The 22611-nt window shown below is 45.9% G+C and overlaps 4 non-coding genes across 4 annotated transcripts; 2 read left to right on the forward strand and 2 right to left on the reverse strand.

The window, feature by feature from the left end:
- Positions 1 to 15365: 15365 nt before the first annotated feature.
- trnag-ucc (transfer RNA glycine (anticodon UCC)) lies at positions 15366 to 15437 on the forward strand. The gene has a single exon. It is a non-coding gene; the product is annotated as a tRNA-Gly (tRNA).
- Positions 15438 to 16270: 833 nt separating this feature from the next.
- On the reverse strand, positions 16271 to 16412 carry LOC138235589 (U4 spliceosomal RNA). The gene has a single exon (XR_011188265.1). It is a non-coding gene; the product is annotated as a U4 spliceosomal RNA (small nuclear RNA).
- A 653-nt stretch (positions 16413 to 17065) lies between these two features.
- On the forward strand, positions 17066 to 17137 carry trnag-ucc (transfer RNA glycine (anticodon UCC)). Its single transcript has one exon. It is a non-coding gene; the product is annotated as a tRNA-Gly (tRNA).
- Positions 17138 to 17973: 836 nt separating this feature from the next.
- On the reverse strand, positions 17974 to 18115 carry LOC138235585 (U4 spliceosomal RNA). The gene has a single exon (XR_011188262.1). It is a non-coding gene; the product is annotated as a U4 spliceosomal RNA (small nuclear RNA).
- Positions 18116 to 22611: the final 4496 nt, after the last annotated feature.

Consider the following 22611-nt stretch of genomic DNA (forward strand, 5'->3'; position numbering starts at 1 on the left):
TTTAGATGGGGAAGTGTACTACTGGTAGCAGTGTAGAGCTCTCTGTGGTGGAGTGCAAGTGCATGTTCTATGGGCCAGTGGAGTAATGGATAACGCGTCTGACCTCGGATCAGAAGATTGTAGGTTCGAGTCCTGCCTGGCTCGTGAGGCTTTTAAACCTCTCAGGTTCCTCGGTAACAGGTTGCCGTCATGTATATGAACTATAGAAAAGCATTTGCCACAACCCTTAAATTAGCACGCAAGTGTGGGCTAGTTAACACAGAACTGTATGGAGATCATCTCCAGCTCCGAGCTCAATTGCAATGAAAAAACATGCAGAACAGAACTGGAGAGCAGCTGAATTTGTGCTCAGTAGGGTTGGGAGGACTCAGCATTGCTATTGTTCTAATTGGCATGAACTGCAGGGGATCTGAATCAGAACATGTCAGTTAGTTCGATCATTGCGTCAATATGTAGGCCACGTTAATATAGAATTATTACTTTGTCTGTCTCGTCTTTGTATATAGCTGAATGTCCCTGACAATTTCATGTTAGTTTTTAAGAACGACATTGGTGCTAATATATACATATATAGCATATAAGGAACACGTAAAAGTTGAGTCCATGCTGAAAAGATAAGAAAACCGCCACAAGGTTTAATCTTGGAATAAATCTTTACTTGTTGTTTTGCAGCCTAGCCATTCTGACCTAACTCCTCCCTTGAAATTCCCTAACAGATAAGGGTACGTAACGGCTCATGCGATGCTCAGTTGCAATTTGTCCCAAAACAAACAAGAACAGCAGCTGAGGGTTTGAGTTTGAACATGCACTGTATTAAAGCAGCTTTTATTTCCATTGATAAATGCTAGATATTCCTACAGAGATTCTCCAGGTGAGTAAGCGATTCCTGTTTCTGTTTCTATTTCTGTTTCATATATATATATACAGTATATATATATATGTTACATGTGTCTCTGCAATAGTATAAATGTGTTATACACTATCAGGGGCTGCTTTTTTGTGCACCTCATCTACAACAAGGGTTTTTTTTTCATTTATGTTTGTGGACCTTCACCATTTGAGGAAGTGAGTTAGATAAGAAAGTTACAGGTATGGTGAGCAATGACTGACAAAGGCACGTACTGCGTATTCCTTACAGAAGTGTAAGCAATTTGTTCTAAAAAACACTGACTAAAGTCCAACATCGTTAGCAATCTTATTACTTAAACAGAATTAACATCAATAAACTGTAAGGTGCTGGTACATGCGAGTAGATTTGATCTTCTATTAAACAAAAATGCAATTACAGCTCTAAAAAGGTCAACCTAGACTTCTGTAACAGATCTGTTCAGGTCATCGCTGTTCCTCTGACCTTGTGAGTCTTTGGAATTTTAAAAGGGTATTTTGCTTGCCTTTCATGTGGTCTGTGTACAAGTCACTGTGGCGTATGCGGTCCTACACAGCCTTGCTATAGACGTGACGAGCCTCCGCTATGTTGCAATGGAGAACAGGTTCAGTACGGAGCTGCCGAGAAAATTCAGCTGGAAAGCTCGTTGCAGAAAAGCATCGTTATCTGTGTCCAGCTGCAAAGCGTCCTTCGTGGGTGCTGAAGAATCGATTTCACAGGCTGCGGGTCCAGGCGATTTAGAGTGTTAAAGGTCCCAGCGAAAACGAAACGGCACTTGTCCTTTTACACGCACCCACGCAACCAAATGCAAAGGACGCCGTAGTCGGTAGGATTTGAACCTGCGGGGGGAGACCCCAACGGATTTCAAGTCCGTCACCTTAACCACTCGGCCACAACAACAGCGAGCGCCGCGGCCGCTGCCTTCTTGCTACAATCGAACAGGGAGTGCGAGGCGGCGGCGGCGGCGGAGGCAACTTTTTTCAAGTTCGCTCTCCGTTTAAGAAACCTTTTACGCCATACGTGCAAACACACACACACCTCAGAGGACTTAAGGGTGGCTTCAAGTTGGAATGATAAAGTCTCCCCGTTCGGACATGAAAACAGAACGTTCTTAGACAGAAAGCAATCAACAACGGAGACATGTGGACGACGATTTTAGTCACTGCACTTTGAATAGCATTTTTAGTCCAGTTACAGGAGATGCACCAATGGCCCTTGACCTACGCTCTTACCAATGCCTTGAACATTCAAACAAAACAGCCCTCAAGTCCTGCAGTTTAATATAACGCTGTTACGTGTCGAGGCAGTATTTGACTCTGTCCTACCGTTGAGACACGGGGCGTATATGGAAACGAACACATGCTACGGATCGTCTCTAATCAGTCCCTACAGTTGGAAGGCTCCTTGAAGCGTGCACCCCCATCATTCATCTTTGCGCATCTGTGAAAGGTAGACTCTTGAGCAATGTTTGAGCCAGCTCTAAGGCAACTAGTGCTATTGGACAGACACCTCTGGAAGATCCTAAGAGTCTCTTAACACCACTTCCAGCAGCAAGCTTAATTGTTCACTGGAGGTCTCCCACCCAGGTACTGACCAGGCAAAGAATCACCAGTACATTGAATGTGGAAGTTAATCCTGAAATCCAATTACATATCTCAAGGTAAGACAAATCCATAAGAACATGTCTTAGTATTACTTCATTTACATTAGTATGGCACTGAGATGGTGCTCTTCTTTAAGCTGTGGTTTACAGATGCAGCCATTCAAAACAAGCGGGCGATACCGCAATATTTTGCGGTGCGCTTTACTCAGTCTACCACGACTTACCGTAAATTCTCCTATAGTACCGCAATTAAAATAATAGTATCCGGAATTTCCACAAGGTGGAGCTAATAAACTCATCCTCTCATGTTTGAGCTGTCGCCATCAAAGTCTTTACCGAAGATATTACTAATAGTATTAATAATGAATGACCTTGGACAAGCTGTAAACTCAAAGTATTGCCCTGGTCCACATTCTTTTTTTCATCGACCGTCTTTGTAAAAGTAACACCACAGCATTTCGCAATCACGCATTTGTTTCCAATCATGCAAAGCACAGTAATTTTTGAAAATCTCCTATTCACCATGCCTTTCACCTGCTCATAAAAGAGATCAGTTTAGGAACATAAACACAGTACTGTATGCAAACTGTACTATATACAGATGCAGCCATTCAAAATGGGTGGGGTATTTCGCGGCATACCCCGGTCGGTGTGTCGTGGTATCACGCGGTATCACGCGGTTAATCGCGTCATTTGACGTCATGCTGGAAACTATCCGGCGTCACCTTGTAAAACCGCCAGGGGGAGCTTAACCTCTCATGTACAGCATTTGAGCTTTTAATTTTGAACTGTGTATTACAGCATGTTAATCATTAGTCATTAAAATGTTGGTATATTTTATGAAAGCAAGATTGCTCAGTTGGACAGAAGTACACAACCTACCTTTATCAGAAATATTTATGCATCAAAGCCTTTACCGAAGATATTACTAATAGTATTAATAATGAATGACTTTGGACAAGCTGTATACTCAAAGTATAATTTCTTTAGCACATTTGTACAAGCACTTGGAATCTGTCCAAGCCATACTTTGTCAGGCATTTTGTTTTAGTTCAACGGGCATAAAAACTCCCTTGCTTTTAACAGGGCGTTTCATAATTTTTAACTACGAAAATGATTTAAAATGCGACACTTATCATTCAACTAGAGCTCAAAATATCACAAGGATCCTCAAGAGCACAGCAAAGACTATTTTAAAAGATACTTGTATGAGATACATGAGAATCCAGGCTTTTTTATCAACGCTTTCTTTTCCGTATACCAGATTTTATGGAACCACTTCAGAAGGGTGTCAGCCAGTCAGATTCCAGGAATCGGTACTTTAAAGGAAAAATACACACCGGTATTCCATTTCTCCCTAACGATTTTAAGCATCGAAGTATTTAACTAGCATGTGAAATAGCGTGTGAAAAAGTGGTAGTTTTAAGCTTTTCTGCTAATATAATATGGAATCGCGTATCTAAAGAATTTAATAACGATATGATTATATTCGTGTACTGCGACAGGGCTGTGTAGGGCTGTTTCGCCTCCATCTTCATGCGACTTCCCTTGTAGCCTACTGGTCTACGTGCGCGATTACCAACTCACAGGTTGTGTGTTCAAATCCAGCTGGTGCTGGACTCTTCTTTTAACAAACATTTCTTCGAAAAAATAGAATAGCAATATTATGAACAATCAATTGACTTTTATATTTCAAAATATCACAACATGATCGATTCTAAGTCATTTTTGATAACAATGAATAGTCATCTTCTTCCCTTCTGACAATGGTCACTGCTTCTGCTTCCTGCTTCTATTGTGTGTGTGTGTGTAATAGAGTAAATTTTTATAGAGAAATGGAGGCTGGACAGTATGCGTTACAATATAAACATTTATATTGATTTAAATCGTGTTTTGATTTAAATCGTAAACGCGTGTTTAATTATATGTGTTTTTTTAATCATAATCAGGCTAATGCAACATAAATTGATACAGTATCTTTGTCTTCTAAGTATTGTTGTAACAGAAGAAATAAGGTTCTTGATCCCGAGATGAAGTAAAACAGATGAGTTTATTGCATGCAAGGAACAATAAAGCCGAAGTCTTGTTTCCCGCAAGAAACAACAAAACCGAAGTATTGTTCCCCGTACTGTTACAAACTTTTGGGTTATATAGTGTTTTCTTCTCCGTTTCTGACGTCACTCGGTCTGATGGTAAAGAGGGGGGTTCATGGTATTTGGCCAGTTTACGATGTTCTGGACAAATGGTCAGTTTAACATTACACCCAGGGGGTTCCTAGCTTGCATCTGCAATCCTTATCAGTTAACCCCCCTTTCCTGCCATAAACCCCAGCTTGTGACTTGAAAGTCTAAACCCCCTACAGAAAGGATTAAATTCAAACCCCGTCTCCACATCTTTCTTCAGTATCTTAATAAAGTGAAGGAGCTGCCCCTTCGCCAAGGCGGCGTGGGGCAGAATGGACAACATAATGCAACTCCTGGAAACGAATGCGGTGCTCAGCTACCAGTACATTCTGCTGGGGCTGGCACCTACCGGACTGGACAGGGGGACGCAGTTCCTGATGTGGCTGCTGCTGTCCCTCACAAAGAAAGGCCTGTGGGACGCGAGGAACAATCTCATCCGGCACAACAACAAGTGGGGAGTGAGGGAGCTGGAAGAGAGGATCCTGGCGGACCTCAGGAGGAGGATGAAGCGCGACGTTGCTAAATGGGGTTTCCCCACGGCAAAGGAGCGCTGGAAAGGCCTATGGACCCTGTACAGGGATTAATGGTTTACAGCAAGCGGTAGGGTTTGGAGGGACTCTCATAATAGCGCAAATCCGCCCACCCTTGCAAGGATTGATAACGGACAATCACCGCCGTTCCGCCGATGTTTTAATTTTGTGGAGTGTTATCGTGTGAGATGTTTCCTTTTGAGATGTGTTTTTTTTCGGAATAAAGTATATTTTATAAGAAAAAAAAAAGATTGTACCATAAAGATTTCCATGAAGAGGACTATGGTTTCCTGCAGGACTATGCCGGTAGGAGGACCAGGTTCCACAACTTCAAGGGGCTGTGTCGAGGCGATCCACAGTACTGTCAGGACCAGCCGTGGCAGTTTTAGGATTCCCATTCTGGAACATAGATGAGGCACATGGTACAGTTCCACTATAATTTTGAATATATTTTCCTAGCAGGACCTACAGTACAGTACCTAACTACCTGCAGCTACAAAGGGGCACCCCCCTCTTTGATCGGGTTTGGACGTTTAACCCTATTCTGTGTTATCCGGCGCCATTTGAGGTGGGCGATACAACCGGAGGTGGTTGCGATGCACCCACTTGTAGACCAGAGATTGCCTTCCCTTCTCAATCTGAATTCGATAAGCTACCGGTGATACCTTATCGACAATCTCGTGGGGTCCTGTCCAACTGGGTAAGAACTTCCGGGCCACCCCTGTGGGTTTGGCAAATTGGAAGTACAGGACCTTGTCTCCTACTTGGAGTTCCTGGTTAACTGCCTTTCAGTCATAGTATGCTTTCCTACCCTCTGCACTCCTTCCCAGATTGTTCTGGGCAAAAGCAAAGGTTGCCTGCAGATGTGCTCGCAGGTCTGACACATACTGATGGGCCGTAGCAGCCCCCGTCGTGCTCAGGTCCTCCACCCCATAAAGACAGTGTAGGGGAAGAGTCATCTTCCGACCTGTCATCATCTCAAAAGGTGGGACCCCCGTAGAGCAATGGGGCGTAGCTCGGATGGCCATCAGAACCAGGGGCAGCTTAATGTCTCAGTCCCTACTGCTGTTGGAGACAAACATTTTGAGCATACTAACCACCGTTCGGTTTGCCCTTTCTGCCTGGCCCGAGGATTGAGGGTGGTAGGAGATATGCAACTGGGTCTTGACCCCAAGCATATTCCACAGGGTTGCCATTACTGTAGCTGTGAAATGGGTTCCCCGATCCGAGACCACGGTCAGGGGGAATCCCCATCGACTGAACACATGGTTCACCAACAGCACTGCAGTTGTCTCTGCCGTGTCGTTGGGTGCTGGGAGGCACTCAATCCATTTTGTGAATGCACACGTAACAGTGAGGAAATATTTGTTCCCTCTGGATGACCTCACCAGCGGCCCCACCCAATCCATTTGAAGATTGGACCAGGTGAATGTCATGCCCTTTTTCTGGAGTGGTGCACGGTGCAAGGGCCGTGATGGTTGGAACTGGCTACACGTCAGACACCCCTTTACATACGCGGCGATGTCTTGGCCCATGTGAGGCCAGAATGCCACCTGCTGGATAGTGTCGTATGTAGCCTTGATTCCCCGGTGACCCCCACAGGGTTCGTCATGAGCGTGTTGGATCATGACCCCCCGATGACAGTGAGGAACTACCCACTTTGGGACACCTTGTGCAACTGGAACACAAACCAACAACCCCTTTATAATTTTTAGGTTGTCTTTCACCTCTGCCAGCTCCTTCAGCTCCAGAGACTGGCTCAGCACCTGCTCCGAAAGAGGTTGACGCACTGGGTCAGCGATATGCTGATACATTTGCCCAATTGCTGGGTCCTGTTTCTGCATTTCCGCAAGATCAGTGTTAAAACCCTGTGACCCAAGCACTACAGATTGAGGGTCAGCTCCGACATCCTGTCTAGCCCTGCTTGGGGTGACCGCCTTGACCTCAGCCACGAATTCTGGGGGTAGCCATTCCTGCTGGAACTGCCAGGGTTCACCCTCTAAGGCGCCAGATTTGGCCAACCGGTCAGCCTCATCATTCCCGTCTTTGTCGGGTCCCTTCACCTGGGAGTGTCCCTTCACCTTCCTCCAGTAAACCATCATTCCAGCCTCGGTCGTGAGCTTGTCACTGGCCAGGAACAACTCTTTGTTCTTTACTTCCTTGCCCCGGGCATTTTTCATGCCGTTACCCTTCCAATACGGAACGTGAGACACGAAGCTATGTCGGGCGTAGTTCGAGTCACTACAGATGACAAACTGTTTAAGGCCATGTGTCAGGGCCTGCTGGAGGGTGATCAGCACCCCAGCTACTTCCGCATACTGACTAGTCTTTGGTCCTAGCTTATAGCGGGTCGGCCCACAGGGAGTATTGTCTTGCCAGACTACTCCTACCCCTGCTAGCACCTGCTGTTCGTGGCGAAAAGAGCAACCGTCAACATAGGCCATGGGTAAGCTCTGGCCCACGTTCTCATCGTAGTACCGATGATTGTTCGGTAGCTCAGCAGCGGGAATTGTTTCTGGAGCTTCCATGTCAGTGTCACAGCCGTGACACACTTGGCCCAAAGCCAGGCCCTGTCCCAGGTACATTTTCTTGCTCTGTGCATAACGTACCTCTATCTCATAGCCTTGTAGGGCCATCATTCATGCCACAATCCTGCTATTTGACACCCTGCCCGCTTTCAGTCTCTGGCTATGCAGGAATGTCACAGGTTGGTGGCAGGATTCGATGATGATCTTTTGTCCCCCAACATAACTACGGAAGTGTTCTACCGACCAGACCGTAGACAACAGGGCCTTCTCGCAGTCCAAGAACTTTTGCTCCACTGGGCTCAGGGCTCGACTGGCATATGCCACCACCCTTCACTCTTGGTTATATTCCTGACTCAGAGCAGCCCCAAGGCAGTGCTCTGAGAACCCTGCTTCAAGGTAGAAGACCTTATTTTTGTCAGGGTAGGCCAAGCTCGGCGCACTACCGAGTCTGCGCTTCAGCTCCATCACAGCCTGTTCTGGGGAAGGCCCCCACTCAAAGGGCACGTCTTTCTGCAACAGCTTGTGGAGGGGCCTTGCTATTTCAGCGTAATCCTCAATGAACTGCTGGGAATAATTACATACTCCCAGAAAGCTGCGCAGTTCAGACAGGTTAGTGGGCGACTTCATATTCTGGATAGCTTGGACTCTGCTGGACTGTGGCTGTATGCCTTGGGCTCCAACCAACAGTCCCACGTACTCCACTTGGGTCCTACACCACTGTCCCTTAGCCAGGGACAGTTTGGCCCCTGCACAGGAGAGCTGGGTCAACACATGCCTGATCTCGGCCATGTGTTCTTCCCAGGTCTGACTCCTCATCAGAATATCGTCCACATAGACCAGGTTGCCCCTGGCGGCTGCATCACTCATGGCTTTGTGCAGAAATATGTTGAACTCCGCTGGGGAGTTGGAATACCCAAAGGGGCATCAATTCCAGGTAAACTGCCTGTTTCCAAAGGAAAAGGCCAGTTTGTACTGGTCTGTTGGTTCTACCTTAAGGGTCCAGAACCCATTGGCCACATCCACTGTGGTGAAATATTTCGCTGTTGTCACCTTGGCTAACTCCTGATCTAGGTAGATCATTGGCCATCGTGACAAAGGAACCTGTTTATTCAGCTGCCGGTAGTCAATGGTCAGACGCCATTTACCATTGGGTTTCAGCACCGGCCACAGTGGGGAGTTATAAGTGGAGTTACACTCCCTTATGATCTGAGGCTCTAGTAGAGCATCCAACGTCTGCTTTATGGACTCGTATGCCGTGAGGGGAATGCGATACTGCCTGACATAGGTTGGGCGGGCACCAGGGGCCGTTGGAATGCGCACTGTGTTCAAATCCGTCACCCCGCAGTCATAGGCGTCCCGTGCAAACACTTCCCGGAAATCCTGGAAATTCTGACGCAGCTGCTGACGCTGGCTTTCCGTTTCCAGGGCATCTGCCTTGCCAACCTGTTCCTGTACCTGCTCTAGGAACCCCGCTTTTGACGGCATGGCGGTATCCCGGGTCGTACTCTCGGCTGAGTGGTCCATCGGAACACCTGCGTGTACTGTGTACACAACCATCTCATCCTTATCGCTAAGGTCCACCCTGCACACCTCCTGGTTGCAGAATCCCTCTATTGGCATAATTGCAATCATCAGCCGGGGGTAGGTGTAGTACACCTGCTCGGTTCCCCCCTCCCTGGCCAAGGGACCAGGGAGCTGCCCCAGTACTGGGATGGCTAGTTCGAAATCATAGAAACCATTGTCAATTACCAGTCCCATGTCAGTGCGAGCAGGGATTTTGACATCTTGTTTTGCTATGTTCTGCACCAACAGGCAGGTGGCTCGGCCATTCCGTTCCAGTCTGGGGGTACAACAGACTGCTAGGTTCAGTCTGATAAACTGAGCTGATGGTTGGAAGAAAACCATCTCAGCGTCCATTCTCTGTCCCTTCTTTAGGACAAGGCGTACTGGAAACCCTGCTGTTGACGCAGGAACGATCAGGTCTGATTCGTTTACTACCTGGCAGGCCTGAGGAATCGTCTGACCTGACCGAATGTTCTCGGGGTCACCGCTTAGAGAGTGGGCATCTGGGTCCACCCGTGTCCACAGCACACTGTTTACTGTGTCCAGCTGGGCGCCCAGTCGAACCAATAGGTACTTCCAATAGGAAGTAGTGAGCAAACTTCCTTTTTCCGATGGAGATGGAAGCTACACAGCTTCCTTTGCTCCAAATGGACCTATGAGATGGGGGTGCCCACCACAGAACCTGTGACTGCGTCACCAGGGTCACCTGACAGCTTGGCGACAGGTCCTCGAACAGACCTTCACTGATTATGGACTTCTCAGAGCTGAGGCTAAGAATTACATCATCAACCTGCACTTCTGCCACCTGGACCCCCTCCCACCACCATGGGGTGGTATTCCTGGACCCCCTGAGGTACCAGGGTGCACAGAAAGGACTCCCATTCATTACCGGACAGGGAGATCCACTCTTCTTCAGGGATGAAAAGGGGGTGTGCTTTACCTGGCGGGTCAAGCAGCTGCTCGGAGCACTGCTCCTGTAGTTGGGAGACCGTGGGAGTGCTGGCCTGGGCAGGACTTCCCTGTAGTTTTGGAAAGCAAGAAGAGACATTTATTCTCGTCCAGAGGAACCAGGAGGAACCTCCAACTCAGCTATAGTGTTCAGTGGGCACTGTGTGATCACAGCATAACCACTGAATCCCCCTTTTTGCTGTGCAACAGGCTTAGGGTTTTTGACCTGAGCCCACAATTTTCCACGCTGGCAGTCCACCAGAGGCTCCAGCCTGTCAAGCAGGTCTTGGCCAATGAGTAGTGGCTCTGTTTTAAACCTAGAGATGTAAACAGGATGCACCACGTTCATTGGCCCGAACCTAAGTGCCACCCAAACTCGGTGTGTGATCCTGGCATGATCCTGGGTATAGCTGGAAATATCTATCTTACACGGTTCTACCTTAAGTCTGATGCCTTTTCCTTTCGCTACTCGTTTGAGCTCGCTGAGTAGATCGGCTGACATCAAACTAATTTCAGCCCCAGTGTCAATCAGTGCTTCTCTATCTAAGACGTTTTCAAGAGAAACCTTGATATAAATACGCCTTGCTTTGCCTTTCTGGCTGAGATTCCCTAAGAATTGTTGGAAGCCTGCCTTTTCTTTGACTTCAGGGGCGGGGTCAGCGCCCAGCTCAGAGTCACAGCCTTCTTCCAGGCAGGAACCCTCCCACCCAATCAGATAGACTGAGGGAGGGGCTTGGGACGGATCCCCGCCTCCTCCAGTGAGAAGGGGCGTGGTCCCCCTAAGCTCATTCACACTTCCGGCATTCGGTGCGGAAGGTTTACCCTGTCCTGATCTCTCAGGCAGGGCTTGTTCAAGCCTGGCCAGGCGGGCTGCAGTCGACTCCCTTCGTCCAGTCTTATGATAGGCTCTGCCTGAGCCCTTGCCTTCCCCGTAGCGCTCACGGCGGCTCTGACGCTTAGTGCGGTCCTGCCTGCCTATTTTGCGCCGGGGCTTAGCGAGCTCAGGAACCTCAGCTGCCTCGAGCTGAGGCGAGTCGTCAACCCTGCTGGCTTTAGTGGCGAACACGGCCGTTTTAGCAGGTTTTCGCTCTGAGGAAGCAGAGACTTCAGCTCCCCAGGCTTTTTGAGCCAACCTTCTAATGTCAGCCATTTTCATCGCTTTTGCATCAGTGTGCATCACAATCATTTTCCTGACTGAGGGATGCAGATTAGCAATGAATAAACCTTTGAAATTCACGTTCTCTTCGCAACCCTCTTCATTCCGCCCTGCAAAATAAGTGCGCCTAAGCCTCTGATAATAGTCGCGAGGGGCTTCAGCTTTTTCGTGCTTAATATGGTGCACAGCGGCCACGGCAGCTATGGGATCGATAAAAGCCGAAAATTCTCCGATCATTGCCTGACACAGCTCCTCAAAGCTATTACAGACCTCCGGTCCTTGTCTAGACATCCACTCGTGGACCGCTCGGCTGGTAGTTTTCCTTACTAACATAGCCTTTTCCTGTTCGGACGCTTCGGGCATAAACTGCAAAGTATATCTCAGCTCATCGATGTAGGTCTCCACATTATTCCCTGACACTGACGGGTCAAACCTTTCTACATCTTTGGCTAACTGCCTCAGGGAGTGGAGGTTAATTTTTACGGTTTCTCCGCGGGCAGGGAGACGGCCGTGATCAGGAGCAGGGGGTCTATGTCTGAACTGACTCGCCCTTGCGTTTCGCGCAGGACTCGGCGATCTCCCCCATGCCGATCCGACCACAGACCCTGGCCGGGAGAAACCTCCTCCCGGCGCGCTGGGTGAGCGCTCCGGGCTGCTAGGTGGGCTGGCATGCAAGTGGGATCTAGTCTATTTTGCTTCCAGTACGGCAGCATCTGACTCCTTTTGCCTTTCCTGGCTGAGCTCATTTAAACTCTCAATTTCTTTTTCTTTTTCTTTCGAGCTCGCTTCCAGGTCTCTCCTAGCTACCTCAGCCGCAGTTTCTCTAGCAGACAAGTCATCTAATTTACCTAAAACTTCCCTGAGTCAGTCTTCACTTTCCTCATTTTTCACTCTCTTTTCTCTGATTATATCCAACAACTCAACTCGCTCCGCCTTATATCTTTCTAGCGTTCCCTGAAGCTTTTGAAACTTTGTCAGCTCAGACAAAGACAGTTCCAGCTGTTTAGCTAGATTTAAGGTGAAACTCGATAGGACCAGAACTGCTTTCACAGACCCTCCTGTGTTAAGCTGGTTCGCTACCTTAGCTACTAAATCTACTTGCAGCTTCTCAATATCATCAAAGTTCAACTTTTCGATACCACTCCAGTAACCAGGATTGTCGTCGCTAGAAATAGTACTTATAAGCGACTCCACTTCAGACATTTTAGCAGCCATTGTCATTACGTCTGTAGGGAAAACCGGTTCAGGGACGCCAAATATGTAATCATAGTGGCTCTCTGAAGGCACCAGTTCTGTAGGGTTTGGGCATTTACTGAGACAATTATTAATTGTAGCAGTAAATCACAAAGTTGATTCTTTTGATGGCTTTAGAATCCAACCATGCGATATAACTCAAACAACGCACACACACAGGTACTAATACACGAGGATACATTTATTAATACATAGAATATGCATATAAACCTAACAGATCTTATCGAGAGGGTTATCAGAATACAAAAGGTATATATTCAATCAGTTACAAAGTGTTACACATATCAAGAGGACATACGTTCAGTATATCATTCATTAAGACCGTTTCATAAATGAACTTGGTTACAACTTCTACATTAGATACTCAAAACAAGTACATAACTCTTAGGAATTAAATTGATATCAACTGGTTGGGATAACAATTGAATTCTCGAGCTGTAATGCATTGAAGTTGAATACTCATCCAATCTTTGGGGATTCAGATCTCCTGCGGACTCAAAGAAGCAGTTGCAGGCTGTTGCTGTCCAATCCGCGCTCTCTGGCTCCGTGCCAGGCTGTGCTGTGCGGCTTGCGACGGTGCGCTGCTGATGCTCACTGTTGGCTTTAACTAGCAAAGTTTGTGCACAGGAGAAAAGATGACTGTGGGTCCCAGCAAGTCAGGAAGAGGACCGGTTCGTTCCTGATGAAGAGCTAGTTCTGAATAGTGATTCAGCTGTCCACAGTTCCGACCTGTTCACAAGGCCTGCTGCTGGTTACTCTCTGGCAACCTCCACTCTAGACTCTTAGAACAAAGGAAGGTTCTGGCACTCGGACATACTGGCCGTTCCATGGTTGTCCGGGCTGAGTCTCAGGATGGTCAGGAGGCGCGCTGCGAGAATGTCCTGCCCTTGGGATTCTCCTTTGAATTCCCTTTAGAATTGTTGAATCTGAATCTGAATCTGAATCTTGTTGAATCTTCCCTTCTGAATCTGAATCTCTAGGCTCTCTGTGTTGCCTGTTTTTACCTGGAGGAACTTCAGCTCATTGATTGGCTGAAAGTTCCATGGGCATCAGAGTCCCATGTGGGTTACTCGGCCCTACCAGTCCCTGATTGGTTGATCAAGGTGAGATATGAGTCACTTACTCCTGACACTTAGTAATGCAGTCCAGATGTCCAACTGGCACTCCCTAGACAGATAGGCGCCAATGGATGACCATTGATCATGATAGCCAGGCTTAGCTAAGTGCATCCCCCTTTGGGAGCTGTCCTTATCAAAAGAAAACATCTTGCATGAATAGTTTCTCTGTGGCTGCACCACAGAGATGAACAGAGAAATGGGGCCTCATTTGGGAAGGCTCAGAACACTTAATTCTTTCTATTAATAAGCCTCACCGCTACACGTCAGAGAAACTTTAAGAGTATTACTTTTTTTTTTTCTTTTTCCAAAATACAGTATGGAATCTAGACACCCGAGCAGATGGATTTCCAATCAGCACACGTTACACTAAACGCTAGAAAACAGGGGGATTTCTTTACGCAGTTATCAGCACACCCGGTATTCGCGTATAGAAGCCGCGGTGCTGTGCTGAACTTGAACTCACAGCAACATCAGTTATTCTGTGCGACTGATTCTCATTTCATTCTAAACTCGCCCACCCAGGGACGCCATTAAATGTAATGGTTTGATGGGTTTACTGAGACAATTATTTATTGTAGCAGTAATCACGAGATTGTTAGTTGGGGCTTTTAGAAAATCAATCGTCAGAACAACTAACAACGCACACACAGGGGTTCAATACACTAGATACATTTATTAATATAAATTGTCCACCAAACATATACTAGTCTGCCTGGATACGAGTGGCAGACCTTACTGTGAGGGTTATCAATATACAAGGTATATAATCCCGAAGAGATGCAAACACAAAGAGATACACAACAGAGAATATATGTCAATATATATCGTTCAGTTACCAAATCGCTAATCAGTGTTATTACCCACTGTTACTCTAAACTCGGAAGTAAATACATTACTCATGAATTAAATTGATAACAACTTGTGTTGAGGTACAATTGAATTCTCGAGACGCAATGTAGAACATGGGGTTTAGTTATCCACTGTGTATGGATTTGGAATTTCCCGGCACGAACACCAAACCAGCTGACAGGCTCTGTTGCAGCCTCTGTTCCAGCGGTTGTCCAATGGGCGTTGTCCCGGCGTCCTCTGGCTACCGGCCAACCAGTCAAGGTGCAGCTCGGAGTAGGACGAGCGGAGGAATCTGACTGCAGCGCGCAGGGCAGTCGTTGCTCCGAGGGGATCTACCAGCAGTCCGGCTGGCTGGTAGAAAGTCTCTATGCACAGAGTGTGACCGCGAGTCCTCACAAGTCACTCTTGTGCCTGGGAAGAAGCTGGTTCGTTCCCGGACCAGCACTGCTTCTGAATAAGCTATTCAGGTTGTCGACGAGGATCCAGCTGTAGGGTCCAACTGTCCAACACAAACACAATCTGTAGTGTTTAGCGTGACATAGTCTTGCAGGCATCGTGCTGTCTCACTGCAATACTATACCGCTGGAGGAAACAGTCCATCTGGCCATGAAACTCATTTGAACGTCTAGCTACAGCAACTAACAATATCATGATTTATTCAGGATTTGTGGAATCAGCACGTCCCGGAGACAGCTTCCGAAATCGTGAGCATTCTCTGGTGGTGTCCTGCAGGGCTTTTGCGGGTGTGCGTTGGTGGTATAGTGGTGAGCATAGCTGCCTTCCAAGCAGTTGACCCGGGTTCGATTCCCGGCCAACGCAGTGGCGATTGGTTCTAAATGCTGTCATGAGCCTTGGATTGTGACTAGCAAAGCGAAGCCTTTTGAAAGAGCTAAAGAACTGCAAAACGGAATTGAAGGAGAATCTTACAGGGGATTCTGAGCGGTGTCTGCATACACGCAGTCCGATACGGGTGCTGAAAGCTTGAGCTACTCTCAATGTCATGCTGCCTTTCCCCGGAGTAAATCTGTTACATTGAAAGAATGCTTCTGGCAGGTTCAAAAAGGGACCCTTGTTAATTGGAGAAATCAATGATTTCGAATGAATTCTGTATGCGTTAAAAGACAGCTATACACAGAAAACATGCAGGACACTGCTCATGATGTCTCAGTGCGTTTTTTCCAAGCCATCTGACAAAGCCCGCCCACTGAAAACTGCAGCACATCGTGTAAAGACGTTCAACTTTGTAACTACTGCACACACAGGAAGCAGAATAAATTCCACTTTTCAAACTGTCAAAGATGTGCTTTGCGAACGCTGCAGGACATCGCACAATCTCTTTTGAACGGGGACAAACCATTTCTTATGGGGCGCAGTAAGTACAGACGTTTAAAAAGCTCCACTCATGCCGACCATACAGCATGAAGAAGCGCAACCTAACTTTGACAGACAAAAGCCGGGCGCCGCTACGAGCAATATGAAATCAAACTGACAGCACACGGCGTTTCGCGCTGACTCAAAAGTGATCTCGACAGACGCTGTTCTCTGCATAACGCTGAAAGAGCTAAAGAGCGTTTCTGTTGAGACGTAACAAGCTCGTTTCTTTCTACCATGATGTCACCATGACCAAATCTGTCTTTAAACACCTTGCTCAGTCTCTGACGAGACTGTCAAAAATTGCTTTCGCCGATTGTATTGCAAACCGGCGGAAGCGGGGTATTGGGAAAAGTTTTCAACTAGCAATAATCGCGCCTCGGCTAAACCTCACAGGCTACGATACTGCCACTGCGCAAAGCTGACGGTTGCTAGGCAACCGCGGGGATCCTATGGAAATCGTTATCGATCGTCTCATGGCATGTCGTTGCGGTAACGCTTCATATTTGTCGTCTTCTTCTTCTTCTAGCTTGAGGTTTTGAAGAATTTCATGACAGACAAGGGCTCCGTTGGGAACAAAGGGCGTTGTGAGAAAACCGTTGCTTATTTTCAGCAGCAGAAATACAACCCTTTAAATACAAGATGACAGAACAATGACGAAGGGCGTGCCGGGAGGAACTCATGCACTACAGAGGAAAGGGGGCGGGCACGTACAGTTCACATTCAAGCCACAAGTACTCTTCTCGGATGTTACACAAACAAATCCTAACGTCTTGAAAGCATTGCAGCATGTTTGTGTCCCACTTCCTGTGGCTGCAGGACGACTGACACGAACGGACAAACACAATCTGTGGCGTTTAGCGTGACATAGTCTTGCAGGCATCGTGCTGTCTCACTGCAATACTATACCGCTGGAGGAAACAGTCCATCTGGCCATGAAACTCATTTGAACGTCTAGCTACAGCAACTAACAATATCATGATTTATTCAGGATGTGTGGAATCAGCACGTCCCGGAGACAGCTTCCGAAATCGTGAGCATTCTCTGGTGGTGTCCTGCAAGGCGCCTGTGGGCGTGCGTTGGTGGTATAGTGGTGAGCATAGCTGCCTTCCAAGCAGTTGACCCGGGTTCGATTCCCGGCCAACGCAGTGGCGATTGGTTCCAAATGCTGTCATAAGCCTGGGATTGTGACTAGCAAAGCGAAGCCTTTTGAAAGAGCTAAAGAAGTGCAAAACGGAATTGAAGGAGAATCTTACAGGGGATTCTGAGCGTTGTCTGCATACACGCAGTCCGATACGGGTGCTGAAAGCTTGAGCTACTCTCAATGTCATGCTGCCTTTCCCCGGAGTAAATCTGTTACATTGAAAGAATGCTTCTGGCAGGTTCAAAAAGGGACCCTTGTTAATTGGAGAAAAGAAATGCATACAGAAATGAATTCTGTATGCGTTAAAAGACAGCTATACACAGAAAACATGCAGGACACTGCTCATGATGTCTCAGTGCGTTTTTCCAAGCCATCTGACAAAGCCCGCCCACTGAAAACTGCAGCAGATCGTGTAAAGACGTTCAACTTTGTAACTACTGCACGCACAGGAAGCAGAATAAATTCCTCTTTTCAAACTGGCAAAGGTTTGCTTTGCGAACGCTGCCGGACATCGCACAATCTCTTTTGAACGGGGACAAACCATTTCTTATGGGGCGCAGTAAGTACAGACGTTTAAAAAGCTCCACTCATGCCGACGATGCAGCATGAAGAAGCGCAACCTAACGTTTGACAGACAAAAGCCGGGCGCCGCTACGAGCAATATGAAATCAAACTGACAGCACACGGCGTTTCGCGCTGATTCAAAAGTGATCTCGACAGACGCTGTTCTCTGCATAACGCTGAAAGAGCTAAAGAGCGTTTCTATTGAGACGTAACAAGCTCGTTTCTTTCTACCATGATGTCACCATGACCAAATCTGTCTTTAAACACCTTGCTCAGTCTCTGACGAGACTGTCAAAAATTGCTTTCGCCGATTGTATTGCAAACCGGCGGAAGCGGGGTATTGGGAAAAGTTTTCAACTAGCAATAATCGCGCCTCGGCTAAACCTCACAGGCTGCGATACTGCCACTGCGCAAAGCTGACGGTAGCCAGGCAACCGCGGGGATCCTATGGAAATCGTTATCGATCGTCTCATGGCATGTCGTTGCGGTAACGCTTCATATTTGTCGTCTTCTTCTTCTTCTAGCTTGAGGTTTTGAAGAATTTCATGACAGACAAGGGCTCCGTTGGGAACAAAGGGCGTTGTGAGAAAACCGTTGCTTATTTTCAGCAGCAGAAATACAACCCTTTAAATACAAGATGACAGAACAATGACGAAGGGCGTGCCGGGAGGAACTCATGCACTACAGAGGAAAGGGGGCGGGCACGTACAGTTCACATTCAAGCCACAAGTACTCTTCTCGGATGTTACACAAACAAATCCTAACGTCTTGAAAGCATTGCAGCATGTTTGTGTCCCACTTCCCGTGGCTGCAGGACGACTGACACGAACGGACAAACACAATCTGTGGCGTTTAGCGTGACATAGTCTTGCAGGCATCGTGCTGTCTCACTGCAATACTATACCGCTGGAGGAAACAGTCCATCTGGCCATGAAACTCATTTGAACGTCTAGCTACAGCAACTAACAATATCATGATTTATTCAGGATGTGTGGAATCAGCACGTCCCGGAGACAGCTTCCGAAATCGTGAGCATTCTCTGGTGGTGTCCTGCAGGGCGCCTGTGGGCGTACGTTGGTGGTATAGTGGTGAGCATAGCTGCCTTCCAAGCAGAAAAATGTTTTCAAATGCTGTCATGAGCCTTGGATTGTGACTAGCAAAGCGAAGCCTTTTGAAAGAGCTAAAGCACTGCAAAACGGAATTGAAAGAGAATCTTACAGGGGATTCTGAGCGGTGTCTGCAAACATGCAGTCCGATACGGGTGCTGAAAGCTTGAGCTACTCTCAATGTCATGCTGCCTTTCCCCGGAGTAAATCTGTTTCATTGAAAGAATGCTTCTGGCAGGTTCAAAAAGGGACCCTTGTTAATTGGAGAAATCAATGATTTCGAATGAATTCTGTATGCGTTAAAAGACAGCTATACACAGAAAACATGCAGGACACTGCTCATGATGTTTCCCGAGCCGAAACACAGTGCGTTTTTCCAAGCCATCTGACAAAGCCCGCCCACTGAAAACTGCAGCAGATCGTGTAAAGACGTTCAACTTTGTAACTACTGCACGCACAGGAAGAACCAGGGAAAATCTGATCATGTTTCTCTATAACAACAATAAAAAAAAACATTATTTTACATATCACCTTTATGTGCAATAAAATTTATGCGCAAAGACATTTAAAATAGTCTTCTTTAGGTGTGAGGGTAGGAGTGGATCACAGCAGGCATAATTGGCAAATTAGGAAAACAAAGAACTGGACAGGCGAGACATTTATCCAGAGAGCGAGTGATCAGAAAAAGGAACAGCTGTTACACCCAGGTTTTACGCTCTCTCTCTGTTGAATGAATGAAAGCATTTTATTAAAAACGCGTTTGCGTTTGTCTGGGTATTTACTTTGTAATCTGTGGTTTACATCTACTGTATTGTTTTGAGATGCCACTTTTAAAGGTGATATGTAAAATAAAGTTTTTTATTATTGTTATAGAGAAACATGATCAGATTTTCCCTGGTTCAGAAAAAAGACGATTAAAATCTGTAATCTTTTCACTTGTATGTCATCGGAAAATACAATCAGTTTCTGCTTTGTGTAAGGATGGTGTCAAAAAGTAATCTAAGTGGTGAGAAAGCTGTGCTCCTCAAAGCGCTTTACAGGATAAAAACAATAGTGGCTGGGCAAACGATTTTTTTTTATAGAAATACAAAATGAGATACTGTATAATGATGTGCATGAACAAAGTTATACTGCAATTTTCCTTAGATACGCGATTAAAAAAAATAAAAAATTTTGAATCCCTGGCGGAACACATTCCATAAGAATCAACGCTTTTATACAGTATATCGCCTTTAAACACATATATTTAAACGCGTTTACGATTTAAATCAAAACGTGATTCAAATCAATATAAATGTTTATTTTGTAACGCATAGGTGACTATTCATTGTTATTAAAAAGACTTAAATTCGATCATGTTGTGATATTTAGAAATATAAATTTGTTTGGTGCGAGTGAGGTTTTATTTAATCTCTGACCCAGGGAAACGTTTAATTTTTTCAAAGAAATGTTTGTTAAAAAATAAAGTCATAGTTCCATGGGATTCAATCACAGACCATGTGACATGGAAGTCAGGAACCTAACCCACAGCACCACCAGTCGCATGCTGAGGGCTGAAAACTACAGAAACATTATCGACAATGTACAAATTTGATAAAGCTATAAAATAATGTAATTAGGCACAGAAGAAGTTTATAGCACAGTACAATAATAAATGCTGACCATGAGTTTAGAAGCATAAATTACCTTACACTCAATTTAAACACAAGCTGTCTTTAGCCCTCTAAGCTGGTTCATACAGAAATGTAGAGATCCAGGCTCAGAACACACAGCTTCATTAGCGAATACATATGCAGGACAAGTGGAGAAGACGTTTTACAGTGGATGGATTTTTAGAAACATCCCATCAGTGACATCACTGAAGTCAACTCCTAGGTAACTGTCGTGTGGATAGTTTCACAAGAATCAGACAAAGGTTTAAGCATCGCTTGTTCTAGATAAAACTGCAAAAAAAAAACAACAACCCATAATGTACTTCTTTGCGGCTCTGTTTGCCCAAATCATATATTCACAACGTGAAATTAGAAAATAATATTACGTAACCAAAATTCGCAATATGGAAACAGAACCTGTGTAATTGTTGACAGATTATGTACTTGTAACATTTTTACAAGACGAACTACAACATTTAAAAAATGACTTGTATGTACTTGATATCTCTAATCAATCCACTGCACTGCATTAAAACAAAACGAAAACTAAAACGCCCTGGGCATACCGTTTCGCGCTTCTGTAAATCAAGTTAAAAATATCTCAAGACCGATACTGGTCATAATGAAACCATCTTTCGTGTATGTTTTCTTTAAAGTACCGAGACCAGCCATATACTGTATATATACAGTGCCTTGCGAAAGTATTCGGCCCCCTTGAACTTTTCAACCTTTTGCCACATTTCAGGCTTCAAACATAAAGATATAAATTTTTTATTTTATGTGAAGAATCACCAACAAGTGGGACACAATTGTGAAGTGGAACGAAATCTATTGGATTTTTGAAACTTTTTTAACTAATAAAAAAATGAAAAGTGGGGCGTGCAAAATTATTCGGCCCCTTTACTTTCAGTGCAGCAAACTCACTCCAGAAGTTCAGCGAGGATCTCTGAATGATCCAATCTTGTCCTAAATGACTGATGGTGATAAATAGAATCCACCTGTGTGTAATCAAGTCTCTGTATCAATGCACCTGCTCTGTGATAGTCTCAAGGTTCTGTTGAAAGCGCAGAGAGCATCATGAAGACCAAGGAACACACCAGGCAGGTCCGTAATACTGTTGTGGAGAAGTTTAAAGCCGGATTTGGATACAAAAAGATTTCCCAAGCTTCAAACATCCCAAGGAGCACTGTGCAAGCGATCATCTTGAAATGGAAGGAGTATCAGACCACTGCAAATCTACCAAGACCTGGCCGTCCCTCTAAACTTTCAGCTCAGACAAGGAGAAGACTGATCAGAGATGCAGCCAAGAGGCCCATGATCACTCTGGATGAACTGCAGAGAACTACAGCTGAGGTGGGAGAGTCTGTCCATAGGACAACAATCAGTCTTACACTGCACAAATCTGGCCTTTATGGAAGAGTGGCAAGAAGAAAGCCATTTCTCAAAGATATCCATAAAAAGTCTCGTCTAAAGTTTGCCACAAGCCACCTGGGAGACACCCCAAACATGTGGAAGAAGGTGCTCTGGTCAGATGAAACCAAAATCGAACTTTTTGCCCACAATGCAAAACGATATGTTTGGCGTAAAAGCAACACAGCTCATCACCCTCAACACACCATCCCCACTGTCAAACATGGTGGTGGCAGCATCATGGTTTGGGCCTGCTTTTCTTCAGCAGGGACAGGGAAGATGGTTAAAATTGAGGGGAAGATGGATGCAGCCAAATACAGGACCATTCTGGATGAAAACCTGTTGGAGTCTGCAAAAGACCTGAAACTGGGACGGAGATTTATCTTCCAACAAGACAATGATCCCAAACATACAGCAAAATCTACAAAGGAATGGTTCACAAATAAACGTATCCAGGTGTTTGAATGGCCAAGTCAAAGTCCAGACCTGAATCCAATCGAGAATCTGTGGAAAGAGCTGAAAACTGCTGTTCACAAACGCTCTCCATCCAACCTCACTGAGCTCGAGCTGTTTTGCAAGGAAGAATGGGCAAGAATTTCAGTCTCTCGATGTGCAAAACTGATAGAGACATACCCCAAGCGACTTGCAGCTGTAATCGCAGCAAAAGGTGGCTCTACAAAGTATTAACGCAAGGGGGCCGAATAATTTTGCACGCCCCACTTTTCATTTTTTTATTAGTTAAAAAA

This window comes from Lepisosteus oculatus, unplaced genomic scaffold (assembly GCF_040954835.1).
Source record: "Lepisosteus oculatus isolate fLepOcu1 unplaced genomic scaffold, fLepOcu1.hap2 HAP2_SCAFFOLD_82, whole genome shotgun sequence".
Lineage (NCBI taxonomy): Eukaryota > Metazoa > Chordata > Actinopteri > Semionotiformes > Lepisosteidae > Lepisosteus > Lepisosteus oculatus.